The sequence below is a fragment of the Mytilus californianus genome, unplaced genomic scaffold, assembly GCF_021869535.1.
Source record: "Mytilus californianus isolate M0D057914Y unplaced genomic scaffold, xbMytCali1.0.p SCAF_9, whole genome shotgun sequence".
Lineage (NCBI taxonomy): Eukaryota > Metazoa > Mollusca > Bivalvia > Mytilida > Mytilidae > Mytilus > Mytilus californianus.
Window position 1 is genome coordinate 31,318,665 of NW_026262745.1, and position 27,478 is coordinate 31,346,142.

At 31.6% G+C, this 27,478-nt stretch overlaps 1 long non-coding RNA gene across 1 annotated transcript in view; it reads right to left on the reverse strand.

The window, feature by feature from the left end:
* LOC127715133 (uncharacterized) overlaps positions 1 to 27,478 on the reverse strand; it is a 38,842-nt gene that overhangs the window by 5,706 nt on the left and 5,658 nt on the right. Inside the window, exon 2 of the long non-coding RNA XR_007988180.1 lies at positions 1,464 to 1,527. This is a non-coding gene — a long non-coding RNA (uncharacterized LOC127715133). The remainder of the gene's footprint in view (positions 1 to 1,463; positions 1,528 to 27,478) is intronic.

Below are 27,478 nucleotides of genomic sequence, written 5' to 3' on the forward strand. Positions count from 1 at the left end.
CTCACTTTTATTATATTACAATTTGAATCAAATAATATTGGAGACGTTAAAGAATATACGGTTATATATTTTAATATTCTATAGACTCCTTTTCTGACGGCATGTTAATAACCGAAACCAAATGTGCATTAATTATTGAAAGAGAAAACACATGGACCGGAAATAATTGACTTGAAATATACATCAGTTTTAAATTTAATAGGATTTTAACGCTTCCGATAGATACATGTATGAATAATGAGGGCGTTGGCGTGTGTTTTATATCTCTTTTACAGATATAACATTATATAATCTGGTTTTCTTTCAATTTGTTTTTTGTGAAATAAATTTATGTAATTTCCATGCAGAAATCTTTAAATTATTGCTCATTTAATAAAAAAAAAACAAATGCGTCGAACAAAAATTAATCGTGATCGCAAACACGACATAACCAAATAAATCTAGAACTCAATTGGATGTCAATATAACTTAATCAAGAATTGATTCACATATAACCCATCGCGATAGAACTAAATTAAATTTACTAATAGAATAGAGAATGGAAACAGGGAATGTATCAAAGAGACAACCCAACCAAAGGGAAGAAAAAACCCAAAGCCACCGATTGCCCTTCAACGCATTAAGAAATTCCCGCACCCGGAGGCGGGCTTCAGCTGGCCCCTAAAATAATGGTTACTATTTCAGCGACATGGACGGCATACTTAACTCCGAAACATACAAATGAACGAATGTTTAAAAAAAAACCACACAAGACTTACAAAGGCTAGAGGTTCCTGACAGGCCAGGCGCAAACATGAGTCGGGATTACACATGTTTTGTCAGATCTCAACCCTCCCCAATACCTGTAGCCAATGTGAAATATACAAACCACAGTAATACGCACAGTAAAACTTAGTTTGAAAGAAGTCAGAGTCCGATGTAAGAAAACGTAACAGAAGAAACTAAGCAAAATTAGAATGATCAACATAAATTAACAAAGGACTACTAGAAGTTACTGACATGCCAGCTCCATCCCTCAATTAAATTGATCGACAGATAATGTCTTCATCATATGAAAATCAACCACAATCCTGCCAGTTAGGGGTTTAGTATGATTTATATGTGTATGTGTCATATCCCTTAATTTAAAAAAATGTTCATCGATGTCCTAATTTTTTTTCATTATATTCATGACTTTTAATTTTTTTCGTGTCTTTTGTTAAGGCGTAATCTTCACTTTTTCATGTTTGAAATCATTGTTTAATATGATCGCAAATTATCATAATGAAATTAATAGCATAATCCACAATATTTCGTAATTGGTCAATGACTCTCACCGATGCATCGGTACACCAAGGTGTACGATATATTTAATTTGGTGCAATCAAGTCATAGCTTAAGACCCTTTACATTTGTTATACGTTGAATAAGGCGATTATATGTTTTCCTGTCATTGCTTATTCTGTAGCCTATTATATACTTACTGGAAAAAACAATACTCCATATAATACTGCAATAACAAATGTTCACCATTTTGCTCTGAAGATTCTGCAAAATACAGATAAAAAATTCTTGTAATTTCATTTAAAATCCGTTCTTTCTGTGGAAAGTATTTAACTAAGGATATCATTTATAGTGATTAAGAATATATTACAATGTTGACTGCTGTACCCCAATTTTTGACATTTTTTATCTTTTAAGTCTGTTTGTTTTGCTCACACATTGTTGTCAATATAATGGACTTCTATGCGACTGTCATACAAGTGAGAGGTTTAGTTAGCTATAAAACCAGATTTAATCCACCATTTTCTACATAAGGAAATGCCTGTACCAAGTCTGGAATATGACAGTTGTTTTTCATTCGTTTGAAGTGTTTGAGCTTTTGATTTTGCCGTTTAATAAGGTTTTTTTCAGTTTTTAATTTTCCTTGGAGTTCGGTATTTTTGTTATTTTACTTTTTATATGTTCATAAAGGATATTTTAGTCACTGTCTTTTACAAAATTGCGGTAAAAATAATTCTCTTTGGAATCAATGCATTGAACTGAAATATATGAACTTTTTATTACATCATCCCCTCGGTCTGATCTTGACACTTCAAAATACACTGCTTTGAGATATTAAAATGTATTGTTATTGGTCTGTAGATTGAGCCGTCTAGGAGCCCGAGTCGTTGAACTTACCAAAATACGCAGCTAAAATAATCCAACATTTTCTTCATAAGGAAATGCCTGTAACACGTCAGGAATATGACAGTTGTTTTCTATTCGTTTAATGTGTTTTGATAAAGGACTTTCCGTGTTGAATTTTAATTGGAGTTCGGTATTTTTGATATTTTACTTTTTTCTATAAAACTTATAGCAGCAATACGTTTGCAAATATTTCACCTCTTAAGAATGTGATCATGTTTAATCCATATCCATTAGGAGAAAAAAATGGACCAGTCACTTAAGAGTCAATTGACTATTTGATTTTATTGTGAAGCTTGTCTTGCTATCTTTTTTGTTGCTTAACAGTTTCTTTCTTTTTATCATAAATTTACAGGTTACCGTTAAAAGGACAAAATGGTTATTAATATTGTTATTCAAGGAAACAAATTTATTGAAGGTGTCTATTTCGATCACGCTTACTTATTTGTGGGGCTTGCCTGATGATCAGTTAAGCTTTTGCAGGTCCTATATATTATAGTATGCATTATAATGGATCAAAATTTAAAAAAAATAGTAAAAACCGGCAAGGACAATAACTCCAATGTGGGTGTCAATTGATAATATCGCTAACTTAACTTTTCTGTATCATGTTTTACTGATCAGTTGGGCTGTTTAATGTTTCTGTTTATCTATAATGAATTAAGAAGCCAAAAATGCAAAACATTCATATCAATTGTCATCTATGGCAAATAATTCATATAAGAAGAATCTTAACGATTTCGGCAATGTCAAGTTAATTGTTGATAACACCGTGCTGATTATTCCTGCTACGTACAGTTTCTCTCTATGTATTTTGTTTTTCATACTAAAAACAAACACATTAAAATGTATAGAAATGTCATTTCAGGGCAGTAAAGGAGAGGAGAAAGATACAAAAGGGACATTCAAACTCATAACTCGAAGGTAAACTGACAACGCCATGGCAGAAAAAGAAAAAGACCAACAATAGTATTCAAAACACAACATAGAAATCTAAAGACTGAGCAACACGAACCTCACTAAAAAAACCGGGGAGTCTCAGGTGCTCCGAAAGGGTTAGCAGATCTTGCTCCACATCTTGCACCCGTCATGTTGCTCATGTAAGTACAAACCCAGCGATAAGTATAATTTGGTAGGTCACATTCGGGGGAAAGGAAGACGGTATTGTAGTTACCACGATTGGAACATATCCGTCGTCATCTGTGTAACGAATAGTCCATAACGGTCAACACACTCTTGGTGGCGACGGTAAATTTTTCGAAGGTATGATTTCAGTTTCAACACTTAGACCTGTTGGTTAAATAGCTTCTCTGTAAGCATCAACCCTTTATAAAGGAAATTATGATAGGAAGCGCACGCCCTGGAATATCGTATCAACTGGGCGATATATACTCCGTATACCTGCGCTGATGGAATGTTGCTACCTAGAAATGAAAACTCATGAAATGGGTCGATAATGTTTGCTCGCATGTAGAAATGGGTTTGTCGGTCGTTGTTGATGTTTTAAAGATAATAACTTAAAACAAAACCAACAAATAATTGTTATAAATTTTCACAAATGTACAATAAATCATATAAGGTGTTAATTAACGATTTTGGTATTGTCAAGTTTTTTGCATATCTGTTCTGATGTCTACAGTTTTTTCGTAATCAATTACAATGCATATCAATCTGAAAAACGCAAAAATAGGTTAATTAAATTTGACAGTTGTTTAACCATGTTATAATTTCATACATTCTTTACGAAGAAACCAATCAAGGTAAAAACTCCAAAAGGACAAGAACCAGTTTCGTGGATTGAACAAGCGTTTTTTGCAACTAACAAGTACTCTCTAAACAATCGACGCCTTTATACTTATAATGTTTCAAACATTCTTTTTTAATGTCCTTTTTCGTCATATTTAATGCTCTGAATTTTACGTATAAGCCTGACAATTCTGAAAATTCAACACACGGACTGGTCTAAAGATTTTTACATATACGCCGTTAATTAACTATTAAACGTATATGAGACAATATCTGAAAAAGTCTAATTTTTGGCAATAGGAAAAAAAAAATGTCTTTAGAACCGGTATTTTAATAGCACAAATCGAAGAACACACATTTAGGATCTAGGAACTGTTGTCTGTAATTCAAACAATTGTTAAATGTGGTAACAATGGCAATTTTAAAAATGGTACAAAAAATCCAGTTCTTTCCTGTTAACAAAGTGAATCAATTTAAAAAAATTTCTAATGGGAATAAGGAATAAGTTAAAGATACTATTTGTGGTTTACCAGTATATCCTGCAATAGTTTATCAAATGCCAATTATTTATTTTAGCATTTGCAATACAAAAGGTTAAGAAATATACTAAAATATAGTCCGATATGTCGGTAACATGAAAGAATCTTGAATAACAGGACAAGTAACAGGACAGAAATTTTTTTTTTCAAAACAATTGCTTTATTTCATAGTTTAAGATTGGTCACAATTGGAAGATAACAGCAAACAATGTCATTTATCTTTTGAAACTGTATTTGCAAGATGCAAAATCTGCTTAAGTAATGAAAAATTCTAAAATAAATTCCTTTCTGTTACCATCTACTATACTAGAATTGCACAATGTTCTCTGCTGTTATCAAAAGTAAAAAACCTGTCTTTTCATTCAATATACTGTATATTATGTTGAGATTTATTTAATATGATGATAATAACTTATATTAAATGAAATGTTTGACATATAGTAGCTTAACTTTGTGATTCATCAGTGAAATTGTCTTAAATAACATCCTTCCTGTTACTGATTATGGTTATGCTGTTACTTTTTATCATGTAACATGACAGAATGTAACAGAAAGAATTACACAGTACTTTTTATCCTTTTATTCGAATTGTGTAGAAGTTTACTTCCACCTACATATCAATTTAATCAGATACTATAAAACACATTTACTGTTATAGTGCTGACAATGAAATATTCCCAGAAGGTACACAAAAAGGCTGTAACAGGAGAGAACAACAAAATTATTTTTCTCTAAATTCTGATTTTTGGGGAGTTCGGATTTTTCAAACTGGCTGCCATTCACCTATACATCTGGAGTCATACATTCAGGAAATGATGCTCTTCTCATCGCATTACAAGAAATAAAAACTTGGTCTTTCAAACGTTTCCACAGGTGAAAAAAACCCAGTGGTAACAGGAGGGAAATTACCCCTTGGGACAAAATTTAAAAGACCCTTAAAAATGCAAACTTTTATCACATGCTTTAGTTATAACAAAATCAGACCATTAAGGGACAAGTTTTCTATGTAATCTATCATATTTGTGAAAATCGAAAGCCTGTTTACTTAATTTAGATATTCTTTGAATGATTTAGTTGTCAGAAAACAACACCGGACAACTTGATTTTTGGGGAGTTGTACATTTAAATTATAATATTTTATTAGAAAAAATATAAGAAAGAATTTTTAATTGGCAATAGTTGGTGCATAATATACTCTAGTTAATACTGAAACTTAAAATTTTCCAAAAAGATGCCTGAATAAAAATATAATTGCTGGTGAAAGATTGAACATGGAAATTAGACTTTTGTAGATATTGTCTCATATAAAGTATTTTCTCAGAGATAAGTGGTAAGGAATTAAGATGACACAACATGTATATATATACAATGTAGCACACAAAAAATAAAGAAAACGGTTTTAGAACCGCAAAGGAATGTTACCTTAACGCGGGTAAGTTTTACCATTAGATACGCAAACAAATTCGGGGTGTTTAGCGGACGGACACCAAAGGGAAATCATCTATAACACATCTTTTGACATTTCAATAAATCTGCTATGTATATTTCGACACTCTTTATTAAGTATTATATTTGTATTTGATTCTCTATTAAGCTATAAGATTTTAACTAAACTTGCATTTAAAATTATTGTATTAATGCGGTCACTGAAATTTCTCTTGAAAAGTGCAAATTGAAGAAATTTGTTTAGCACACGAACTAGTAAAGCCCCACTGACCTATAAAGCTTCAATTGTAAATTTACTAAACCAGATGTAAAACTAAGATTTACCTTTACAGACGGTATTTAAATGCAATCAGGATTCACAACTCGCAATGGCAGTGATCTTAATATCTGTCGGTTTCGAAATAATTTAGCATTGGTGATAATGACCATTTAATACAATTATATTAACCTGAATGTTTTCGTCTAATAGATGTAAGATTTTTCGTCCGAATATTTGTCTGTTTCATGCCATCATGAATTGGTGGAGAGATACACTTCGTCGGTGTCTCAACTCACTAACAACACGTTTTCGAGACCGTAGATCTTTAGATACTAATAAAGTCTTCTGGTCTGTAATTTTATCGATTGTGTCCTATTCTAATGTACATTTTTGCTAAGTGTAAAATCACATGGTGGGTGGTGCATGCAAAGCAGGAGACGCTTACCATGTCGATGCAACAGGTCTCTTCCCTCAGTTTTCATTTGTTACCTTGATTTGTCTCTTCCTAATTGATTTGAACATTGGTAAACTACTATCGCTTTAATTCATGTACATGTAGCGTGTTCCGCTTTGGTTGATCTGAACGTTTACGTTCTTTAAATCATATTTTAAGATTACTAGGACTGACACCACGTGATGGCAATAGCTCCTAGGGACCATCTGTCCAAGGAAATGCAAGATTTAATATTGAGTTACTATAATTAACAAAAGTGTGTTATCATTTACATTTTTAAAGTAAGGTTTACAAAGTTAACGTATTTCCACTGAATTTTGAAAAGTCTAAAAAGATGTTTCAATAATTTATCTAATACAAAAATAACAAATGATTACTCAAGACATAATTTTATTTCTTTTTACGATGAAACCAATAAATATCCACTTTGTCATTATGTTCCCATTTTATCGAATGGTTATTAGTACAAAAAATGCACAAGAAAATAACCAGTTAGTAATGAGTTATGCCACTTTGTACACTGGAAATATTTTTCAACCATATCTGATGAGACATTTTAAATACTTAAGTCGTATCATCATACGTCTACAATATCTAACCTGGAGATTTTTTTGTTGCTAGCAACATATTAAGATTCCAAATACCAATATCAAGAACAAGAATATCGCTAAAAAAAGTTATTTGCACTTTTTAATTTGGTGGTGCTATGCGTTAGCGGATGACAGACGCAAGGACTATGATTCTTCCAGCAGTGGTAATGATTCAATAAAAACTGCATTCATATAAAAATTATGTACAATTAACAAGTCACGTTTCCCGATATTTACTTCATCAGCTATTTTGTAAGTTATTGTAGTAAAATACGTTTGAGACTGCGCATTTTATGAGCATAAGAACCTGTTTCTAATATATCTATAAGCTACCAAAAGGTGTAGGACACATTCGGTTGTACCGACTTGACTTTGTTCATCGCTAGAAATACTTATCCCGAAAATACTATAGGATATGTATGTTATTCTTAAGAGAATGTATTCAGGACATATAAAAAACATGCATGCAATTTATACATGTTTCAGACATCTTCCTCGTCCGTCAATCATTATTAATATATATTACTATAACGTAAATCAAAATGTGAGAAAATGTAAAACAGACATACTAAGAACATTAGATATTTCCGATAAGAATACGTGCATTCAAATTAATTGATTACAGTTTACTCTACTGTAAAATAAGGAATAGAAATGGGGTATGTGTCAAAGAGACAACAACCCGACCAAAGAGCAGAATACAGCCGAAGTCCACCAATGGGTCTTCAACACAGCGAGAAAATCCCCCACCGGAGGCGTGCTTCAGCTGGCCCCTAAACACAAATGTGCACTAGTTGTGATGATTTCTGAAATCTTCTATAAAATTGCAGACATTTCAAAATATAAACGCATATCAACCTTAAAGGAGCCTATATCATTCACAGGAAATTTGTGCGTAATGACATTGTAATTGCTATTAGTAAAACTAAATTGAAGCGAAATATTTGTTTGTCTTAATATTTTTGGCCATGGCGTTGTCAGTTTGTTTTCGATCAATGAGTTTGACTGTCCCTCTGGTATTTTTCCTCCCTCTTTTTTGATATAGAAATCAGCAGATTTGCTATCTACCAGAGTTCAAATGACGTTGATGCAAGCAAATATATGTCATCGGACGGTCTTGAGTACTCCTAACTGTACACATATAGCAATATATATTTAGTTATGTTTTGAATTTTTTTAAACAAAATCAATGTTACTACCGATAAAAACAATACTCAATTATATTACTATATAATTCAAATATGTAAAAACCTAATTGATAACTTCCTTCATATAAAACAACAGCGAAATGAATTCTCTTTACCGAGCATTAGAGCCCTTAAATGCACAAAATCAATTTGGAGCATTTAAGAAAACGAAAAATGCTTGTGACCTCAAACAACCACATTGAAACTCTCATTTTCAGTTAAATACTTAATTATAACACACGGTTGAAATCAAATGATTTAGAAAGCTGTTCCAATATTTATAATAAAACTAAAAATAAGCTAACCATTAATTTATGTCATTTGTCAACTACATGCATTTCAAAAAATATAGCTAATCTGAAATATTTACTCAAACCAAATGCTTCTAAAATAAAGCATCGTTAAAGGGACGAAAATTAATCTCCAACTTCTTATTATACGCATCTAAACAAAACTCAGGTTAACATTTACACGGAATGCACATGAAATATTTTCGTTTGCCTTTTTGTCAACTAATCTAAGTACGCTTGATGGCCATGTCTGATGGCAGATGGTATCATCATCATAATTTTTAATCTTGATAAGATTTTCATTTTTTATTTGATATGTTTTTAATAATACTTTCCATATTTTGTCGTCAAAATTCTGAAACATGAGTCTGGAACTGTTCGGTACAATATCTCCACTTTTCTCAGAGAAGTTTGGTGACAAAAGTAACGTTTGACGATATGCAGACGTCATTTAATGGTATATGATTTTAATTCTACGCCAGTTAATTTACTTGGCAGTTAAATGAAACATTTCCGTACGTGGCTATCAAATATGGAGTGGTCATTACTGGTAAAATCTAACGATTGAAGCTTTAGAAATAAAACTAGAATTAAAATGCAGTCAGTTATGCGGATGCCAATGTCTTAGTAGTTTTAACTATCTTGTCTATTGATATAATGGCACTCATTTGCTTGGATTCAAAACTGTTTTAACTTTTAACCTTTCCTTTGCTGCATTCAATTATGAAGACTAACAAATGATTAAAACTCACTACGCATGTGAAAAAGGAAGGCGAACATATGCAAACATTGTTTAATCAGCATAATCTAATTTACCAGACGGCAAATAATCACAACAAATTTGATTAAGTCGTCAAAACTTAAAACTAATTGGATGATTTATAATATAGTGGATCTTCCTAGAAAGTTTAATTCAACAATGACACTTGAAGATCACAAACAGTCATGTATGTAGGTTTTAAATGTTATTAGAAACTGACTATGTGAATACTTTTTAAAAATATTTGTTGTTGAACTCCTACGTTTAACAGAATAATACCTTCTTTCTGACTACCAACTGTACAAGCGTCAAAATTCTAATACCACTATCAATGAAGAAAGATAAAGATTTATTATACACAAGAATGTGCTTAGTAATAAAATTTTACATAATCTCTTTTATTGCAAATCTGGACAACTTATTATAAGGAGAGAGAAGACCGGGAAGAATGATGTGATTTAAGGAAGATAAACTGCACCTAAATACAGTCAAGCTTACCGTTTGGCCATTCATTACTATCAAAGGTGTTTTATTGAACAAATGATAATGTATCTCTGTGTTTCATTTGTCAATAACATAAACACAAGAATAAAAAAATTATCAAGGAACTCACGGGATAGTTACTAAAAAAATTATTTACTATGTATGATGCAGTACTCTATATGTAATTTTATTTATGTAAAAATCCGTTATTTTCAGACTGGTTTATTTCCTGAATTTAATTATCAATTCAAGTTAAAGATGTGAGGAAAAGGTTTTTTTCGTGTAAATCTATCTTAAATTGTTTTATGACGGTGCAAAAGCAAGTTTGAAGTTTCAAAGGGGTTTCAGATCTGGCGAATAAATCCTTATATCAGTAAAAAAAAAACGCATAATCAACACCTCCCAACTCAGAGGACAGACGACGGATTCTCCAAGCTTACTTATGATGAAAATCGCAATTATCAACAATAAAATTAATATAAATAAGCAAATATCCCGGAAAATTGTTGGTCGACCATAAAATTCCTGGTGCATCAAACTAGTTTCGTGTTGTTTTTCAATTAAAATTTATTCTCGACTAAAAAATGGTTACATTATATTTCTGCTATTCGTCTATCTAATTTGCCCTATCTACATCAAGTGGTAATAAATTGTTTGAGAAAGCATTGGAATTTAAAGAATAGGGTTTATTTTTGCTTTTTTTGGGGGGGGGGGGGGGGGGGGGGGGGATATTTGAAACCTTAATTAACTAGATAATGTTGGGAAATTTTAGACATGATATTGACAAATCATCCTGTCAGGTGTCGTTTGTGTAGGCACGGTAGAAATGTCGTTATCCCTTGCTGAACATGTAATAAAACTATTTCATATTGACGCGATATGAACTGTTTTTATTATCTAAGTTGTTAACATCTCCCTTGTTCTAGCGTCATTGAAATAATCAGTATGTATATCTTCGACCAATAGTTAAATGTATTAGTCCTAGGGTATATCTGCGTTTGTTTTAGTTGTGCAGACTTACATATCGGAATGAAAAAAACAAATTGTAATCTTGCATTTTTATTCACTATGGATGATTCTGATTATGGTTAATCAAGATGATTGTTTTTAACGCAGCAAATGCAGTCTGTCATTGTAATCTTTTCAAAAATTGGTATAGGAGGAATAAACAGGTTATATTTTTATTCTGGTAAATCTTAAATTCCGTTGACGTTATTCTGTGTGTCTTTTAATTTTAACTCTAGATTAATTACAAATTATAGCTTAAAATATTATTTTCTGAATCTGTAGATTTGGGAAACTGATATATCGTTTCCGGGTTTTAGACATTTGATCTTTCTTGATCTGTTTCTAATACATTAAGGAAATAATGAAATAGCCTGTATAATTCAGTCGGATTATTTCAAATTCTTCCTTTATTCATAGGTAGTCTGTCGTTGTTATCGTTTAACATTTCGAGACGACTATTTTTTCCCTCTCAAATAATGATATACTGCGAGTTAGCAGATATATGATGACTGCAGCTATTACAATTTTAAAGCAAAACGTGTTTCTATTATAGACTTCATTTCATTCCAAATAAAGTACAGATCAAATTTGAATATCAACAAGATTCAAATTCTTCTGCGTCTTATTTTCATCTGACTTGGTATTATTGTTACTTGAAATAGATATACTAAAGATATAAATTTGGTCAATGGGTTAAATATCAAATGACATTGTCACCTGCTACTATAGTGATATTTTCCAAGTCATGCTTCACCTCGCTTTGTAGTATTATCATTTGTTGTTCGCCTTTATTTATCTAGCTAACTTCCGGCAATAAGACTCTTACCCCGTCCTTCTGTCCTCCGAGCAGAACGGAGATTGGATTATATCCGATGCCCTATGTAAGAAAAGTAACAAGCCCCTATGTACACGTAAAAACGTCAGTGTTAAATGATACGTTGTTGAGTATAGCGAGTTTCATCCTATTTCAAAATTAAAATAAAATCAATAAATAAGAAGTTAAAGTATCATTAAAGGAGAATAAGTGTATTTAGCAATGGGTTTGCGACACAACGATGATTATGATGATGATGATAATGACGATAGATGGATATTTTCCAGGTCATGCTTCACTTTGCTTTGTAATATCATCATTTAATGTTCGCCTTAATCTTCTTATTTGTAAACTTTTCTTCTGCATCATTTTCATTTTAAGTTATAAATTTTAAAGTTGATTGTATGTCCGTTAAATATATCTATAAATAAGAAGATGTGGTATGAGTGCCAATGAGACAACTATCCATCCAAGTCATAATGTGAAAAAAGGTAAACAATTATAGGTCCAAGTACGGCCTTCAACACAGAGCCTTGGCTCACACCGAACAACAAGCTATAAAGGGCCCCAAAAAGACTAGTGTAAAGCAATTCAAACAGGAAAACCAACGGTCTAATCTATATAAAAAACGAGAAACGAGAAACACTTATGAACCACACCAACAAACGACAACCAATGAACAACAGGCTTCTAAATTAGGACAGTGTCATTAAACTGCAGCGGGTTTAAACGTTTTAACAGGCGCCAACCTTCCCCCTAACCTGAAACAGTGGTATAAAATTACAACATAAAAAGACACACAATGAAATGGCTTAACTCGATCAAAACGACAATACACAAAAACAAGTAAATATGCACTGAACGAATACGTTTGATCCATGACACAATATAAATAAAAAAAGATGTTTCAATGTCAAAAAGACAGCTTTAAACTGGGACAAAATGGCGTTAAATAAAGTAACGTACAGAGGTAAATTTAAATATAATAATTTTCTTGTTAGGAGTACAGAAACATTCTTTACAAAATAAATTTGGTATTCATAGTACGAGTACAGAAGTTAAAATTTTTTCGTCAGACTAAATACTTATCAAAGGTGGTACATATTAAAAATAGTAAGACGAGATATAACACAAAATAAGTAAACATTGAATAACAGAAATGCATCACAAATTGTGTCAACAGGTCCAATTAACACGAAAGTACGATTTGAGAGTACTCGCAGTTACTGAAAGCTAGTTAAAAGCCAAAAATAATTAATAATAAAAAATCATGCATCAGAGGCTTAAATCAATTAAAGCACATCCCAGGCAGGAATTTAGTGTTTTAACGCCATGGACAGTCAAAGAAGACATGACTTGTGCAATGCCAAAATAAAAGTTACGACAGGCAGTAGGATAGTTAGGATTTAACCTTATGATAAATATGTATGATGTTATGTATAGATACAACAATTTCTAAATAGAAAATAAACGTGGATGTGTATATATAAATCCTAAAAAATCATTCGAAAAGAATACAAATTTAGTTATGTTTTAATTTGTTGATGACAAAATCAAGGTAAGTGCCGATGAAAACAATATCTAAAGATCTTATTACAACATTAATAAGATAACCTTTACTAATAAGTTTGTTTAAATGTTCGATAAGTTTACACGGATCACATAGTGATTTCCGCGCTTATAGTACAACATTACCGTAAAATTTAGGATGCGAAATACCATTTTTCACAGGTATAGCCACATTTACTAATCAAATCTATGTATCTATGAAAGAATTTAGTAAATGTTGTAAGTAATTTATGGAAACGAAATCCCTGACTTAATAATTTACCAGTTATACATTGATTACGATCGTTAAAATCTATGACATCACTACACACACGGGCATAACGAACGGGTTGGGATATATAAACACCGTATGATGGAGCCAAAGGAACATCGCCGTGTTAAAAAAGAAAATTAACAATAGGGAATGAAAAATCGTCTCTTTTGTCGTAAATTTTTGTATGGAGTTTCCCTTTAGAAATTGAAATGTCTAAATCTAGAAAAGGACAACTACTGCTGTTTATGTTGGATTTATTTAAAGTAAGTTCCTTTGGGTAAATTTCGGTAGTATATTTAGAGAATTCTGGATTATTTAATGAAAAAATATCATCATGATAACAGTAGGTATTGTTGAATGTGTCAACTAAATGTAACAATGACGTGCCGTTACTGATTTTGGCAATAATCTGTGATTAATAGCAATATAGGAATAATACTTTCCTCTTTCGTTACAGAAAAAAGGCTTTAAACGAGTTAGCTTACTTCCGGCAATGAGACTCTAACCCCCATCCTCCGAGCAGAACGGAGATTGGATTATATCCGATGCCCTATGTAAGAAAAGTAACAAGCCCCTACGTGCACGTAAAAGAAGTCAGTGTTGAATAATACTTTGTTGAGTATAGTGAGTATCATCCTATTTCAAAATTAAAATAAAATCAATCAATTTGAAGTTAAAGTTTCATTAAAGGAGAATAAGTGTATTTACCAATGCGTTTGCGATGATGATCAATGTCTGCTCAACGTCCAGTGGAAAATTAATGTATATTCAGGACGAGAACATGTTTATGTAATATAAATATTAACCAAGTTTTGTACTACACCGACACGCTGAGCCGAATATTTATTTATACATCACGTACTAGGTCATAAGGTTACAGTCCGAAGGAAGACATGTAACCCTACCCTGACACATTATTCTGACTCCAAGCCGACCATTGTTTACACTTGCTCCTTAATGCCGTGTGCTTCGAGCCCCAACGAAACAAATAACCAAAACACATCCAGATATCAATTTAACAAGAAAATAACTCTTTATAAATCTCGTGTGATCTTAATCCAAATGCGTGTGTGTGAACCAAATTATAAGCCAGGTATTTATGATGAGTTTCTAGTCTTCTTCGTGTACAAAAACAGGTGTCTATTTGCGTTTTTTTTGTTTGTGTTTATTGTGTTTGTATTTTGCGTTTAACTGCTTTTTGACATTTAGTCTTTTTTTTCTACTTTATTTACTTGCGCGCAATGTGTCTAAACAGCATACAGTTGACTGCTTATCTATGTGAAAAGAGTAAAAAGGGAGAAAATTTTCATTCCAAAATGTGTGTACACCATAAAACATGTCATTAAAGACGCAATCAAAAGATTGGTTTTGGCAGCAATGGAGATAAAAGAAACAATGAAAATATCTCTTTGAAAAGATTCATCATTAACGCAATACTTTAATTTCATATATCAATAAAATGTATAATTGTATGATACCATAGCCCGTTTTGCAAGTTCACTTAGAGTATTGCTCAACGCCTTATCTTATGACTGCAGCTTACATTCGCAGATGGTAAAATGTACATGTTGGTATCGTTAACATTTTGTAATAAAACGAAATAAATTTCTGTTTTCCTGATGAAGTTATTTTTATAACCTTTATAGCTGAATTGTTTTATATTTCGAAGTTTCAAACAGAAAATTAATTGTAAAACTGAAACTACTTTTATGGTAAATCAATCTTATAATATCATTGTTGTATATTGTCATTTATATGTTACAATTAATCATTACGAAGGGAAATACAAATGTTAAAATAGCAAAGAAGATACCAAACGGAATATCAAAAACAATTAATATAAAAAAGACAGAAAACATCATGACCAAAAAAAAAAAAGATTATGAAAGAAAGTGAGCAGAAAGAAATGGCAACTACACTTTGACCACAATAGATAAAGTCACCATAAATACCAGGAATAAAATTGCGTATACAATGAACTCATCAGTGACGCTCGAATCAAAAACGGCCAAATAAAGTAACATCATTGAAGACCTAAATTTCCGAAAGATTTTGCCAAATACAGCTATGATAATCTATTCTTGTGGTAGAAAATCCTTAGTTTTTCGAAAAATTCAAAGTTTGGTAAATAGTTAATTTATAATTATGACCATATCAATAATAACTCATGTCACTACAGAAGTGCTAAAAGTGGCATTAACCCAGTGGTTAAACATAAACTCATCATAGATACCAAGCCTAAAATTTTGTACGCCAGACACGTGATTCGTCTTCAATAGACCGTTAAACAAAGGTCCTTTACATTCTACCAAGAAAATAAAAGACAGAGCAACTTTAACCTCGCCACAACTGTATGGCGAGCTCAGGTGCTACCGAAGGATAAGTGGATATTGCTTCGTTTTTGACAATCGTAAAATTCATGTCGCATTCATCGAAATGTTACTTCACTTCATTTTATATAACTATTGTTTTTCAAAGAATTATAGATAAACGACGCTTTTTTATAACCAACATATTAAACAAAAAATCTTTCAAATTAACCCTAATAATTGTTCTTTAATAGATCATTATTTTGATAATTCTTATTATTTTTCTCCGAAATGATAATTAATTCACAATTACATCTATGCAACCGGAAGTAGGGCATACATCAATGAGACAGCAATATATGTTTCCGCATCTCAATACTTAATTATAGTTAAGTATCTAACTTCCTTAACCATTTATATCCCCCAATACCTAGTGTCGATAACATAAATCAAAGGCCTAACTGTCAGTTCTAGGCAAGAGAGACGTACAATCATAACACATATTTCTGTAAGATAGCCGCAAAGAATATACGTAAATCATATAATGATATATCGGTTTAAACCTTACAGCAGATTTGTTTTAAATTATTGATTAAACAGGCATTACGAAATGCTATGTAAAATTACGATTGTTTTAAAATTACATAATTCAAGACATTAGATATTAATAGAATGGGTATGGGATTACAGAAACGACCATGCACCATTCACCAACACACAAAACATTTAATAAACTACGGCTAGTACTAAACTTATTACTAAACTAAAATTAATCATAATTGCAGACAAAAAATTGTCTTTCTTTTTGCGGACGAAAGGGGGGTTACAGTGTCGACCTTGATGCATTATTTAACTCAATTGAAAGATGAAATAACAAAGCATCCAGCAAATTGATTAATGATGTCCTGCAACTCAATAACCATCATTTAAGCGAGAACTTGACATAGAGGATAAAACCGAAAGCAGTAGGTCTGCTTCATTTTTTTTTTAAATCTCTTTCTAGAAATTAACACATTTGAACCGATAATCTATGAGAACTGTAACGATTTTCATTTGACATTGACAATTTTCAATTTCTCAGTAGGAAAATGCTTCCTTACAAACCGTATTCACATATGATTATCTGATACTTTGCGCGCATGCATGTTTGATATAACTGACTTTATTAACAGGAGTGTGCTACTAAAATTACAACTCTTTCAGCAGATTTATTAGATATGAGAAATAATGGATAAACTCGATAAATCACATGGGTTGACCGATTGCACATGTCTGCGTCTCAAATTAAATCCAAAAAATACTAGGTTATATCGCAAATACCGGAATAGTCGTCGGAACTAAAAACTGGCCAATTTGTTCTATTGCCTATCATGACAGTTTTTACTGTATCTTCATTTGCATTGCAGTTGGTTGATGAATATATTATTCTTATCACTACAAACCAGTAAAAGTCTGAAATGGCCTATATTTGTACTCGACTGTACTGATTTTTACTCGACCAGTCTGAATTGGTCTGAAATTTACTTGATAATACTCGACTGTAGTCTGAACCATACTTAACAGTCTGAACTTGTACTCGACCTTTACTCGACCAGTCCTTAACCATTTTATTTTCGTCTGAACCATGCTCGACCTAGTCTGAACCATGCTCGACCTAGTCTGAACCATACTCGACCTAGTCTGAACCATACTCAACCTAGTCTGAACCATACTCGACTAAGTCTTAACCAACCTAGACCTAATTTTTGTATCTATCTATTGTATTTCATCAATTTAGGAACTGTTTTTAACAGCTATTTCCCCTGGCTAGAAATTTGAACAACAATTTGAAATTTAAAATGTATTCAATATGGCATTGAAACCAAAATTTCACAATAAACATAATATAAATTCAACACCATATTTATCAACACTTACATATATATATCACCTTTAAAATAAAAATAAAACAAGCTGATCAAATAATCTCAAAACTGAATTGTGACTAATATTTTCAATGTATTCAATTTTTTTAAATGTTTCAGATATATTTTATGGTTACTGGACAATTTTCACCATTTACCTAAGCCTTGTATAGATTTATGGTGTCAGTTGAGTTTAGTTAATAATGCAGTGAACATTTTTTTTAATTAAAATATATTTAAAATAGTATATAAAGCAACTTAATAAATTTTAAAAATCACACCTTTGTTTTGTAAAACCAAGAATTTTATATAATCATGATAATAGAACTTCCATAGCAATCCTTGATAACCATTTAAAAAAGGAAATGTGTTCCAAAATTGCAGAAAAAATTTATTTCAATTAAATTTAAATAACTTTTGTCAAAATTAAAGACATGGCATACAAGAAGCACTTTAATAAGGTTTAATTACCTCAGTACATGTGTGTTTTACAGGTAAAAAGAAAGCCCTTTTTTCTTAAACTCGTGTATTACTTATCTAGTGAATTCAAAAGGCCTTGCGATTTAAGTTTTACAGGATGTTGCAATTTTTAATGAATGTTAATTAGAAATTAATACTCTCTGACCAGGTGTGATCTTTTTAATGAGTTTGCCCCAAGCAGGAGGTATTACTTTATACTTTACCACTAATCAGAAGAAAATTTTTGATCTATTTCTTTAATTTTTTTATCCTTTTTTGATATATATTATATATAATATATCCCAAATTATATTAAGAATAGATATATTTCTAATATAAGGTTAAAACAAATTCAGTGATTTTTTGGCTGTTGTTACCTCATTAAAAAGATAATTATATAACTATTGTATGTAACCATGAAACCTATATAGTTTTTCTTTAGGAATTTAGGAAAATTAAGTTTAAAAAAAAAGAAAAAAACATGCCAAACAAGAAGCACCTTAATAAGGTTTTATTACCCTCAGTAAAGGTGTGGTTTTTAGTTAAAAGAAAATCTTTTTTTTAACAAAACTCTAAAACTTTAAAATTAATATAATTAAATTATTGTATAAGATAATTTAATTTAACTATCTCTATTTGATAAATCTGAGAATCATTTAAGGATGTAAAAATATGTTTTTATATATATTTTTATTTTATTGTGGCTGTTGTCATGTCAGAAAAAGAAATTATTTCAACAGCTAAAATTAAAAAAAGTAAAGGTTTTTTGGTCAAGTATGGTTCAGACTGGTCGAGTATTGTTCAGACCTTTGGTCGAGTATGGTTAAGACTGTAAAAATTGGTCGAGTACAGGTCGAGAATGGGTTAAGACTATTTCAGACTGGTCGAGTAATAGTTCAGACTATTTTCAATGGCAAAGATAAGAGTCAAGTACAAATCAGTACGGTCGAGTATGGTTAAGACTGGGGTCGAGTAATGTCGAGTAACATTCAGACCAATTCAGACTGGTCGAGTAAAAATCAGTACAGTCGAGTACAGATATAGGCCATTTCAGACTTTTACTGGTTTGTAGTGTATATGATTTGCATATCTACAAATACTTGAATCGGATTGGTCAATTAGAATGTGTCCCCTTGGTTTACTCTTCAATAAACCATGTTGCCGATACTACTTTCGTAACCTTCACTGTTATCTATTCATGCTCGATACACATGCATGGGATCCAGGCGTCCTTATCAAATTAAGATTCAAAAACAAATACATATCGGGTATTTCTTTCTTAACGCATAACAAAAAGAAATAATGCACTAAAGCGGGGAAAGGTATGAAATTAGAATAAAATAAAATTCCGCGAAATATCATGAATGATCTCGGTGCATTAACGTCATTGCAAAATATGACGTCATACGAATGAAAACTCGCAAGCTGAAGATTATTCCAATACGTGTACGCTTCAAATTCGGACTGTATCTCATTAAAATGATTTTTTTTATGTAATTGTTAAAACATTTTAGATTTTATTGCATTAATCGAACATTTATGGATTTCAAAACGTGAATATGGTGGCTAACGACATGTCAATTGTGCATTTGATGGTAAATAGTAGCAAAATAAAAATAAAATTAATAAAAAATTGCGAATGTTGGCATAAGAATTATAAGGATTTAACACAATTTTTCTAGAGGTTCTTGATGTGTAAACTTGTTCGCTTACTCACGAACTTTGGAGGACTTTTATTCAGTTTGTGAGTTAATCGCCCCAGTTTACACACCAATAACCCTAAGAATAAATGTCGCTTACTCACAATCCATAGATAAAAGTCAAAAAGTGAATATGGTGGCTACCGACATGTCAATTGTGCATTTGATGGTAAATAGTAGCCAAAGTAAAAAAAAATTAATAAAAAATTGCGAATGTTGGCATAAGAATTATAAGGATTTAACACAATTTTTCTAGAGGTTCTTGATGTGTAAACTTGTTCGCTTACTCACGAACTTTGGAGGACTTTTATTCAGTTTGTGAGTTAATCGCCCCAGTTTACACACCAATAACCCTAAGAATAAATGTCGCTTACTCACAATCCATAGATAAAAGTCAAAAAGTGAATATGGTGGCTACCGACATGTCAATTGTGCATTTGATGGTAAATAGTAGCCAAAGTAAAAAAAAATTAATAAAAAATTGCGAATGTTGGCATAAGAATTATAAGGATTTAACACAATTTTTCTAGAGGTTCTTGATGTGTAAACTGGTTCGCTTACTCACAAACTTTGGAGGACTTTTATTCAGTTTGTGAGTTAATCGCCCCAGATTACACATCAATAACCCTAAGAATAAATGTCGCTTACTCACAATCCGTAGATAAAAGTCCTTCGGACTTTTTATTCAGTTCGTGAATTAATCGCCCCAGTTTACACATCAATAACCTCTAGAAAAAATGTTTGATCCTATAATCAAAGAAGTCGCTTACTCTGACGACTTGCCCATTCTGGTTTTGTTTGGTTTTATGCAAACAATCCCCCGCCTGGATTTTTCTTTTGATTTGTACATTTCACAAACATGTACTAGTCTTGAACATCGATGAACTGCTGTTGCTCTTCATTTTGCAGTATTTTAATAAATGAAAGAAGTTTGAATTCCGGAGGCAAATATGCAAGACAAAATGCATTGTTTTTAATTTAAATATTTTTATATGACATACAAAGGTCTAAAGAACATCTGAAGGATGTTATTTGATAAATTTTTGATACTTGGTAACTTTTACTACACGGGTCAAACAAAACTAGTCTGTTCAGACCTTTTTAATTGATATATGTTTGTGGTTTCGATAAAAAGTTTGTACCAATTTAGGTGAGGCAAATGATTAATACTAAATCTAATTTTAACGCCTTCAACTTCGTACCTAACTTGGCCATGTACTATTATGATTCCAGCGTCTCTGGCGAGTCTTTTGTAGCCAAAACGTGCGTCTGGCGTACACAATTGTAAACATGGTAGCTGGGGTATTATGCTATAAATATTACCCAATCAATCACATGGTTACCTAAAACTCAATTGATTTATACTTATAATTTTGAAGAATAACGCCTTCTTTTTGGGATATCATGCAGTAAATATTACTTAATAAATCACGTGGTTTCCTGAAATGAAAAACCAATATAAACATTTCCTCACGATAAATGGCTTTTTTAAAATCAAAATAACTCTTAACCATTGAAATCCGAACTTAAACAAACTCGTATCATAATTGTTGAGCATACATCCTTCTGTTTTAAGATATCAGGTGATAAAATGTGGTACAACGTTAAAATCAGTTTCTATTTTCAATATTGACAAATTATATTGATCCTCAAAAATATATAGAATAAACATATCTTCTTGGCACTTTGAAGGATGAGAAGAAATGTCATCTTCCGTGAACTAATTAAGAGCTCCAATTAAACTTGGTATTTCATGTCATTTTACTGGGAAAGCTATTAATTCTATTGTACCAACAATTACATTCAACAGTAAATATAAAAGGATGTTAATTCACCTAGGGATAAACTTTATTACATTCTTTGGAATTTTGATACCAATAAGTGGAATTCATAATTGTTTTAATCTGCTATTACTCTTAAATCATATCATGATTTAGCAAATAGTGCTAAGTGTAAATCACAAATACGGTTGTCTTCGCCTTTATGCAAACTCAACACTCTGTAAAGACGAAGAGCACATACAGTAATAGTTACATTAGATGTATGTTTCATTATTATACGTTAGTTTGATTGACTAACAGCAATCTCGCGTCATTCTTCATTTCAAAATGAATTTCATAAATTGTAACAAACATGATGACACACGTTTCCACAATAAAGTGCACAGGTAAACAAAAGAAAAAATGATAGTAATCGTGTTTTCCTGATCATACCGAAAAAATGTAATTTTAAGTATTGAATGCTTCTTTTAGTAATTTCATAGGGTTGTAAAAGCGTTGACCGTGCGTACATTTTTAGAATGAAGCGCGGAATACAAAATTTACTTCGGTCAACGCTTTTACACCCCAATGAATTTACAAAAAGAAGCATTCAATTCTTAAATAATAGTTAACATTAATGTTTCCAAACTTCTGCATAATTCCAAAAAGCTATTTGTAATTGGCTCGTTGTATGAGTCTGTGCTTATGTCAAGGGTAAATAATCTTCTATTCAACGACCACTTAACATACTTCTTTAAACAAAAAGGAAGATAGATACTCAACAAATTAGCAACTATAGCGTTCCCTTGATTACATTTACTTACTTGTTAAGTTAATATAACTGATATTGAAACAAATTGATAAATACTAGATGTAAGAAGTCTTCCATCTAGTTGTTTTACTGATTTAGGCGGAGATACGGATACAAGACGAACAAGGATAATTAGATGAACCTGGAGGCATTTCCATCCCTATATACCCCAGATGCTAATATAAATATCTTAAGTTTTGATTACTAATGATATTGATTTTATAACAATTACAAGCCTACTCATCTTTCATTTCTTCTCGTTCTTATAAGAATGTTTGATGTTTCATCAACAAAACCACCAATCTCCCATGTTGCTTTTTAAGCACCGACATCTCTGCATGGGAGATTGCAAAACCATAGGTTTCAACTAAAGACAAAGGAGTATTAATTACCGTTGTCAATTTCAAAAGATGCTATCAATTATTTTCTGTTGATTCTCACTCCCTCAGTTCCTATTAGATAGCGTTAATATATTGGTTAGAAACTGAATAATGTAAATTTAAAAATAAATATTTATGTAGAGCTTTAGAGTAAAACACAAACGCTTCAAATAACACAATCAAATAGCAATTATTAGCATGCATCATTGATAATAACAAAATGAAAATTGAAAGTACCGTAGATTTAAAGCATTGATTGAATTCATAATTTCTACGTTACAGTTGTTGTATCAAGTGTAAAATAAATATTCGCGTTAGACAAATATTGATGGATATTGAATTCATTAATAAGAGAACAGTAATAAAAGAAAATTATTTACCATGTTTCATCAAGTACTCTATTTTAATGGACGTTCATTAAATAATTGATGGCTAGAATTGCTTTTACAGGATAATCCTGTCCTGTCCTGACAATCGAAAATATGGCAATTTTCTGATAACCAAAACGATTTTTTAATAAAAATTAAAATATTGGGAAATGCACTCAACTTTCATATTGACATAGAAATTTTATATCAAAAGATCAAACAAAAATTAGACGGTTTGGCTTTGTTCAAATTTATTTTATTTTTTACCCAAAAAATATATATATTGTACTTTCAAAAATCTTATCTGTCAGAGATGACAAGAATAGGTTTTATTGGTCGCAGTATAGTTTTTAATTTTTTCTTAATATTTTGTAAGACTCCTAGTCAACATGTGTCCGGTATAAACTTGTGACAAGCAATCCTTTTGTTTTTAATAAGTTTAAAAATTTACATCTCATATTCACTTCTGATAAAATTTTATGCAATTTCTGTTTCCAATTTACTTTTTATATAGTTTACAGTTATATGATTAAATTGTTTACTGTACATTTCAAACGATGTGTTTGAAAGTTTCAGAAGCTCTTCTTTTCTACACCCATACATAGATGGCCTAAGCCGTATTTGGAACAACTGTTTAGTGTTTTTGGAGTTCAATGTTCTTCAAGTGCGTTTTCGGTTTAACCTTCAATATTTTTAATATGAGCTCCACCGGTGATTCTTAAATAAACAAAACGCGCGTCTGGTGTAACAGAAAGTCGAAGACGGACCATTTTTATTTTTCATTAGCAGCAAACATTATTGAATAATAAATATTGTTTAAACTAACAGAGATGCATGATATTAAAACCTTTCTGTAAATATTGAAGCAGAAATGTCCTGATATTCAAGTTTTTTTCCTATAGAAATGATTATATGAGAAGGGAATTGTACCTCCTGGTTTTAATAGAAGTAGTACATATGTTCAATATTTGAATCTTAACAAAATTGTCGAATTTCTATGGTATATTTCATACAATTTTGTATAGAAAAATCCTTTTTACTTTACGGATATGTGTAGATATATAATAGAATTTGCATTTTGAAAGATATAATCATACTAGTGCCTTGCATATCTGAGATATTTATCGCTCTTTGATTTGTATTCAACACAATTAAAGTTTAAGAAAAGTAATGTTAATAATGGTGACACGCAAGAAAGTAATACATCAATGTGAATAACTGGAGATTAAGGACAGTGTCGATTAGACACAATCTAATGGTTTATATAAAAAAGGAGATGTGGTATGCTTGCTAATGAGGCAGCCATCCCACAGATAAAGAATGCAGCGGATTTAAGCAATTATGTGTCAAAGTACGGCATTCGACAATGAGCAACACCCGTACCGTTTAGTCAGCTGTAATAGGCCTCGACATGAAAAAATGTGAAACAATTCAAACAAAACAAAACGGCCTGACTGATGACAAAAACAATAAACGAAAAAGAAATAGCAATAGACAGCAACTAACGACAACCCCTGGCAGATAAAGAAAATACCAGGGTGAAACATATTTGTGAGCGCTCAAATCTCCACTTTCCTGGAACAGTGGTGTAACAGCACAACATAAAAACGAACTAAAAAAAAATGACTTAAGTCATCAGATCGGCAGGAAGCATGAAAAACAACCAACATAAAGACAAAAGACATAAAATTCCCGAATAAAAGTACTCGCAGTTACTGAAAGGTAGTTCAAAACTAAAATCAACTAATATATAAATCATGTTCTCCGAGACTAAAGTATCAATCAGTACACATCCAGCAGAATTAGCGTAAAGACGGCATATACAATCTGAGAAAAAGCATGACCTTGTTATTATCAAATTCAAATGTTACTACTGAAACTTGGTATGCACCTTCGAAGACCATTATATTAAGCTGAATAGCATAAATCGTCATGTCTGTAAGTTGTGTAAGATTTTTGTGGATAAATGTTATTTTTAGAATTCATTTGAGTGTTATTTATCAGCTGGGAGATATTAACTCTATATCCAGGTGCTTCTGGAAATTTAGGTGGTTTTTTCTGTTATCGTTTAGTTTAGTTCTCAGTTAACTATCACTGTTAACTTCTTGACTTAAGATGAATGAAGTATAAAGAAAACCTAATTTTATCTGATACTACTACTATTAATATAGACTTTAATGGTGACTACCCTTGCTTGTGGGTATTGCATCAGATTGCCTTATTGTATAAAAAAAGACACTGTCTTATCTGTATTTATATCCGGTTTAATAGGATTATTGCGATCGACAATTACCAAACTTTCAATTATCCAGTTAAAACTGTATGGTATGATTTCGAGCGCACAACACATTTTTTTTGTTGGACTAAACTTCATGGATCGATACGACGGAGCCAGAAGATTAAAACGTCAAAATATAGCACGTTGTAGAGCACAAACATCAAAAGGGCCTACAAAAAACATCTAAATGGGATTACAAAAATCAACCATCAGGGCCTACACAGAACAACCTTATGGGCCTACTCAAAACAACCAAAAGGGTCTACACAAAACAACCAAAAGGGACTAAACAAAAAAATCAAAAGGGACTACACAAAACAATAAAAAGGGACTACACAAAACTACTAAAAGGGACTTCACAAGCAATCAAAAGGGACTACAAAAAACAAAAAAAGGGCCTACACAAAATAACCAATGGAGCCTACACAAACCAACAAAAAAGCATACACAAAAATCCAAAAAGGGCCTACACAAAACGACCAAAAGGCATACACAAGATAACTAAAAGGGCGACCTAAAAATAAACAAATGAGTCTCGTAAAACAACCAACAGAGCTTACAAAAAACAATCAAAAAGGCCTACACAAAGCAACCTAATAGGCTGGAAGTCCGTAGTGCCTGATGGAGTTGCAACCGTAGCGAACGAACATATTATCTATAACGTTTAAAGATCGTGAAAGCTTCTTTTCATTCTTTTCCCCTGCATGCAGCATATGATATAAAAATGTGATCTGCGTAGCTATCTCGCAGTTTTAAAGGTTTCTTGTTTAAAAAACCGTGTAACATTAAGATTGTTTTTTCAATGGCATTACATCATACAACATGTAAAAGTAGATCAATTATATGTAACCTTAATTATACCTTTTAAAAATATATTGTATGTTTAATGGACTAACAAACGTAAAAAGATTTCCCTAAAGGTTCAATGTCTATAATTTAAAAGTCATTTTGATTGTAATTGCCCAGAGGACTAAAAACTAAAAAACTAAAGAAAACTGAAATTCAGATTTGTGAATTTAATTGATAGATGTTCCTTGGCTTTAATTGCTGCATCTGTAGATTTTTATAAATGGAAGCACCGTAGAATATAACTAACGTGTGTATTTTTTTCTTCTTATTGTCGTTAGACGATATGGGAAGATACGACATTTTTCTTTCCGACCAGAATGTCAAATTTAACAAAAGATAATTGAATAAATAATGTAATATATTTTATAACTTCATATAGTAATTGCTTTAATTAGCGTAGCTTAATTAATTAAACCACAAATAAAGTTCCGTAGCTGGTACCTTACCGTCTACGTTTTGTAAGCAGGCGGAAATGGTTTTGTATTCTATTTGTCTTGAATTTATGACAACTCGGCACACAGCCAACTCGCCCAACTCAAACACTCTCACTAATTATTACAACTTGCATCACTTTATCAAACTCGTACCACGAAAAAAAATAAAAAAGAAATAAAAAAGAAATACAAATCAATTGTTTTAAAAACAATTGTTAAACGGTCTTTCCCCCTCCGAAACATGATTAATTGATTTTTTTGCTGATTGATTGATTGATTGGTTGGTTGGTTGGTTGGTTGTGTTGGTTGGTTGGTTGACTGATATACTAATTAAACACATGAGATAGGGTCTCTCGGAACAAGCGAAAAAGAAACAAATGCGATCTTGGACCCCGTATTAAACAGATTGATTGATTTGTTGGTTGGTTGGTTGGTTGATTGATTGATTGATTGATTGAAAGTTTGCATGGCACTCTCTCTTTGCGAGGCATCGGACTTAACGTCCATATTCTGACCGACGACGTGGCTGCGTACTTGTACATCCCGCACTCCCAAACGGACAGCCTGGATTTCATAATGAATAAAAATCCTTACATCTTCTTTTTTTTTAATTTTCTCTATTTTCTATGGGAATGCATGTTTAGAATTTGGCTGTAGGATTT